General features: G+C 33.7%; 1 protein-coding gene across 1 annotated transcript in view; it reads right to left on the reverse strand.

Annotated features, from left to right (window-relative positions):
- The window catches only part of LOC107551865 (leucine-rich repeat and fibronectin type III domain-containing protein 1-like), a 117,003-nt gene that overhangs the window by 103,710 nt on the left and 7,293 nt on the right, over window positions 1–6,000 (reverse strand). The window lies entirely within an intron of this gene.

A 6,000-nucleotide genomic window follows, 5' to 3' on the forward strand; every position in this document is an offset into this window, starting at 1 on the left:
ACAATATAGACATATTTAAAAGCAATGGAAACTAATAAAATGACAAACTTTAAAAAATAATGAAAACTAATAAAATGACAAACTTTAAAAACAATGAAAACTAATAAAATGACTAAAACTTGAACTGAAATTAACAAAATTATAAAAATAAAATGTAATTCAACGTTTTAACAAAAACTAGTATCTCGATACCTAAATAACTAAAAAATCTTTAATATTTTTTTTAAATATATTTTCTGTTTTAATTTTTATCATAAGGTTTTAGTCATGTTGTTATTTGTTTGTCATTTTTAAATGTTTTTTAAATTACTATTTAGTTTATTAATTGTATTTATTAGTTTTAGTTTATTTGATTTGAGTTATTTTGGTACTCCGTGTTAAACTAAACAAAAACAAAATGTAGTTTTTTAAAAATATTTTATTTTATTTCAGTTACTATTATTTTATTTTGAGTAATGAATTTTTATTTTATTTTATTTATTCTATATTATTTGTATTAGTAGTTTAATGGTTTTAGTTAACTATAATAACCCTGGCTCAGATTTGAGTCTGCAGTCAAAAGTCAAAGATTCTTCTTAAATCAAAATATCTAATCTTTTTTTTCTCTAAAGTCCTATTGCATGGCAGCAATTTACTAACTTGTGTCTATTTCTTAAAAGGAATTTAAAAGAAACATCTGATACTGAAATGAAACAAATTAACTGAAAACTAAACGAGGTCTATGAAAAAGCGAAAACATTTTCCTTTGTGTCATTAAAAATGCTGTTTCGCTATCCTGCCGTTAATGTGTCAAAATTCACTTCTGATGATTAAATACACATTTCTTCATACCCGTTAATATGCACTTCTAGGAGAAGCCTTTAAAATAAGTGATGAATAATTTGTGGCTCTTTTAAGTGCCCGTCTGTGAATCGCCTTCTTTCCTTCCCTACAGAAGTATTGGTCCTCTCCATCAGACGGTCACATCCAGCAGATCTTCCTCTAAAGCAGCACGACTGGCCATGTGCAGATACTGCGTCAATTATTCTCGGTTTTCTCTACCCGACTCAATTTCTGCGGCCCGGTGTTAAAGTGACTGTTCGGATCTTCCCTCTTCCTGCTGGAGTCAAATGACTGTCATGTCCAACTGAGCGCTGCCGTCTTCACTTTTACAGGGCTCTCTTTATCTCTCGTCTCATGGTGTGAATGGCGTATGAGATTCTCTTTGCTGCATGAGATAGAAGCTTCCCGTCACGACAACTGCTCTGGCAGAGAAACTGATTTGTGACTTCATGCTGAAAGAATTACATTAGATTGTATTCTTGCAACAAAACAGGATACTTTTGTTCTAAAACGATGTGAGCGGCCCACAAAGACTGCATTTACCATCATATGAACTCTTTAAACAATTAAAATTAGACATGATTTTTCTATATTTTTAAAACAAGTGTCAAATTGCTTCTTTTTGTCATCATCATTGTAGCCATGAGACTTCATGATACTTGTGATAAAAAAGTCAAAAGGTATATATGTATTAGACATATATATATATACATAAATACATACACACTCTAATATATGAGCAATATGACACGAGTAGACCGAGTTTTGTACAGAACTACTTCCTTCCGCCACGGATTAAAATCTCAGTTTGACAGTTTAACAGCTGAGCTCAAGATCCGTTACTAATTCAAGAACGTCCCTTTAGAAACGAAGAAATGTTGAGTTGCTACATTGAAAGCTTATTGTATCACTGAATTAAAAGCTCTTGACTGAGCGAGTGTGATTACCTGCATCTGATACAGCATTCATTCTTCAGCTCAATCTCATATTCACAATAAAACATGAGTTTGAATGTCCGCTGAGGAAAGCCATATCTTTGTCATACTGTCCTTTCATCTGTTAAGGGTGATTTCTGATGACAGCGCTGCTCACTGCATTTGTTAACTGCGTCTTACAAGCTGGAATTAAAAGTAAAAAGAACTTCCTTGTTTACAACCCTGTTTCAGTCTCTTTCAATATAAAAGGCGCTGCCGTCTTCACTTTTACAGGGCTCTCTTTATCTCTCGTCTCATGGTGTGAATGGCGTATGAGATTCTCTTTGCTGCATGAGATAGAAGCTTCCCGTCACGACAACTGCTCTGGCAGAGAAACTGATTTGTGACTTCATGCTGAAAGAATTACATTAGATTGTATTCTTGCAACAAAACAGGATACTTTTGTTCTAAAACGATGTGAGCGGCCCACAAAGACTGCATTTACCATCATATGAACTCTTTAAACAATTAAAATTAGACATGATTTTTCTATATTTTTAAAACAAGTGTCAAATTGCTTCTTTTTGTCATCATCATTGTAGCCATGAGACTTCATGATACTTGTGATAAAAAAGTCAAAAGGTATATATGTATTAGACATATATATATACATAAATACATACACACTCTAATATATGAGCAATATGACACGAGTAGACAGAGTTTTGTACAGAACTACTTCCTTCCGCCACGGATTAAAATCTCAGTTTGACAGTTTAACAGCTGAGCTCAAGATCCGTTACTAATTCAAGAACGTCCCTTTAGAAACGAAGAAATGTTGAGTTGCTACATTGAAAGCTTATTGTATCACTGAATTAAAAGCTCTTGACTGAGCGAGTGTGATTACCTGCATCTGATACAGCATTCATTCTTCAGCTCAATCTCATATTCACAATAAAACATGAGTTTGAATGTCCGCTGAGGAAAGCCATATCTTTGTCATACTGTCCTTTCATCTGTTAAGGGTGATTTCTGATGACAGCGCTGCTCACTGCATTTGTTAACTGCGTCTTACAAGCTGGAATTAAAAGTAAAAAGAACTTCCTTGTTTACAACCCTGTTTCAGTCTCTTTCAATATAAAAGTCTTTACTGCGGACTCGTAAAACAGTCTCTTGTTGCCATCTAATGGAGGAATAATGTCACTAAATTCACCATCACGAACACACACACAATACTAAATACTACTATGAATATAAAGTATTATTTATTGAATAATAAACAACAACAACAGTCATCATAAAAGTTGCTAGACAATTCAGTCAAAAGTACAAAGGCAGCGCTCTGATATACAGTATTGAAGTTACATAAAATATAACGTGATGAGATTTTGCCTTCAGCCAAAACTCTGGAACAAATAATAGATTAATGAGTCCAAAGACTGCCTGTTAGAATTACCCAAAATTAATTATATCTCATGTTTAACCACTACAGAGACATCAGAGCCAGCGGTGATTTCCAGAAGATCTGGCCGAGGTGAGGCTGTTCTCGGTGTGTTCATGAGCGCTGAACGGCCGCTGACGCCCTGGAGCTCACATCTCTTTATTATTATTTTGAAGTCTAAACAAGTACATTCTCGCATAAAAACTCTTAAAACTACATTCAGTGACACAAAAACAGTATTATTTTTAAATTTTAGTGTATTTGGGCGTCCGCCATTACACTCGCTGTGAGAAACACGGGAAGGGCGTTGAAACAAACGGTGAAAGGGCGATCCTGTAGCGATACCAGTACAATATCTCACGGTTCTCAACCAATCAGATTTGAGAACCAGAACAAACTGTTGTATAAATCATATATATATATACTGTATATATATAAAATGAAAGTATTTATTTCTTTTAAAAGAAATAAATAGTTTCATTAATCAAGGACGCATTAAATTGACACTTTAAAAACTTAAAAACATCTTTTAAACTATGCATTAGTTTATTAGTATATTAAATATTTGTATATATTTTTTATATTTTATATAAATATAATATATATTTAATCATCTTTTTTTTTTTCCTTTGTATAAAATGTCATAATTTCAAATGTATCTAATTAATAATAATTAGATAAATTAAAAATAATTTATAATTTAAAAAAATAAAAATAATTAAAAAATAATTTATCATTATATTTATCTAGGATGCATTAAATTTATCAAAAGTGACAGTAAAGACATTTATAATGTTACAAACGATTTCTATTTAAAATAAATGCTGTTCTTTTGAACTTTCTATTCATCAAAGAATCCTTAAAAATAAAATGTATCACAGTTTCCACAAAAATATTGCGCAGCACAACTGTGTTCAACATTGATAATAATCATAAATGTTTCTTGAGCAGTAAATCAGCATATTATACTGATTTCTGAAGATCATGTGACACTGAAGACTGGAGTAAGGATGCTGAAAATACAGCTGCGCATCACAGAAATACATTACAGTTTAACAGAGATTCACACAGAAAACTGTTTTAAATTGTAATAATATTTCACTTTTTTTTTGGTCAAATAAATGCAGCCTTGCTGAGCAGAAGAGACTCTTTCAAAAACATTTTAAAAATCATACTAACCCCAAACTTAACTCATAGCATATCATGACGTTACCTTAGAAACATGCTGACTTGAAACTCTTAGAGGAGTCAACTGTGAATCAAATCTCCTGTGACCTTCACGTGAGGTGCATAATTTTGCATTACTGCTCGTGCAGTCTGTCCAAATCCGTCAAGCACGAGGTTTCATTTCAGCTAAGATCCTGCATTAGAAAGTCGAGTTCATATCTGGAACGCAATCGCAGCACATTATGAGCTCAGAATCATTCACAATGATCATAATACAAGCCCTCTTTATTGCAAATACAGGGGGAAAAAATGTATTGTGTAGTTACCGAAACACATCTGAATAAGAAAATATTAAACGCTATATGATTTTGTTTCAGAAGTCGGCTTCATTTGTCAACGTCTATTGAGATGGTTTATGAATAAAGTGAATCAAATCAAACGCAGCTTAAATCTGCTTAGAGAATTACATCTAAATTTGCATTATGAATCATATATTTTGACCCCAGCAGTCTGTCTCCATGTTCTCCATCTCACGATAATAAACCTCCTCGCCGCAGCCCAGAATTGTCGGTGTTTCTAAATGTCTTATTACATGAAACACAAAAAGATTTTTAAAAACCTCGTTTCAGAGCCGCCTGTAACCACTTCCATCCTTTATAGTTCTGCATAATAACCGTGGAGAGGAAAAGGAAAGATTGAACTCTATAGATCTCCCGCCGAGCGCTGATTGCCAGAACGTGCTGATGCAGAACAGGTTTGGTGTTGTATACGGCGACGGACAGAATCAGCAAAACTGAGACCAGCTAAACACGGCTATTTCACGAATGAAGGAAACATTCGCTCTCTGAAATATTGACCTTTTGTAACTGTTTGATAAATGTTTCTATAAAGCAACATTTAAAAAACAGAATATTGAATCACCTACCACATGATAATTATCTTCTTTAGTAAGTTGTTTTTAAAACACTTCTCTGACAGGAAACGCAAAACTAATTTGCAAATATGTTAGACTTTTTCTAAAATGTCCAGCTTCTCAGATTCTCCTTAGAAAAAGATCACTGTAGTCTACTATAAAGGAAGCAAAATCATAAACAATACACCCCGGATATTTCTCCAAGACAGCAATGGGATGAAATGGAGGACAAATGGAGACTTAAATCTCCAGATGTTTCTCCTGAGAAAAACACCTTAATGAACTCAGTCTCCAGAAGGCATTTAACGGAATAGTTCACCAAAAAAATTAAAATTTCCTGATAAAGTGCTTACTCTCTGGCCATCCAAAATACACAGTAGATGAGATGTTTCTTCCTCAGATTTAGAGAAATGTAGCATTGCATCAGTGTCTCAGCAATGGATGCTCTGCAGTGAATGGGTGCCGTCAGAATGAGAGTCCAAACAGCTGATAAAAACATCACAATAATGCACAGCACTCCAGTCCATCAGTTAACATCTGGAGAAGACAAAAGCTGAAACAAATCAAGCATGAAGACGTTTTTAACTAAAATATGAGTCCATAAACGATAATAATGCATCAGCAAGTGAAAAAGTCCATCTGCTGTTGTCTCTCACATCAGAATCCAGCCACATATGTGTTTAGAGCTGTTTAAACGCTGCTTGATCTGTGCAGATCTCTCTCCTGATTCACACCAGAACACT

The sequence above is a fragment of the Sinocyclocheilus grahami genome, unplaced genomic scaffold, assembly GCF_001515645.1.
Source record: "Sinocyclocheilus grahami isolate Dianchi unplaced genomic scaffold, SAMN03320097.WGS_v1.1 scaffold436.1, whole genome shotgun sequence".
NCBI lineage: Eukaryota > Metazoa > Chordata > Actinopteri > Cypriniformes > Cyprinidae > Sinocyclocheilus > Sinocyclocheilus grahami.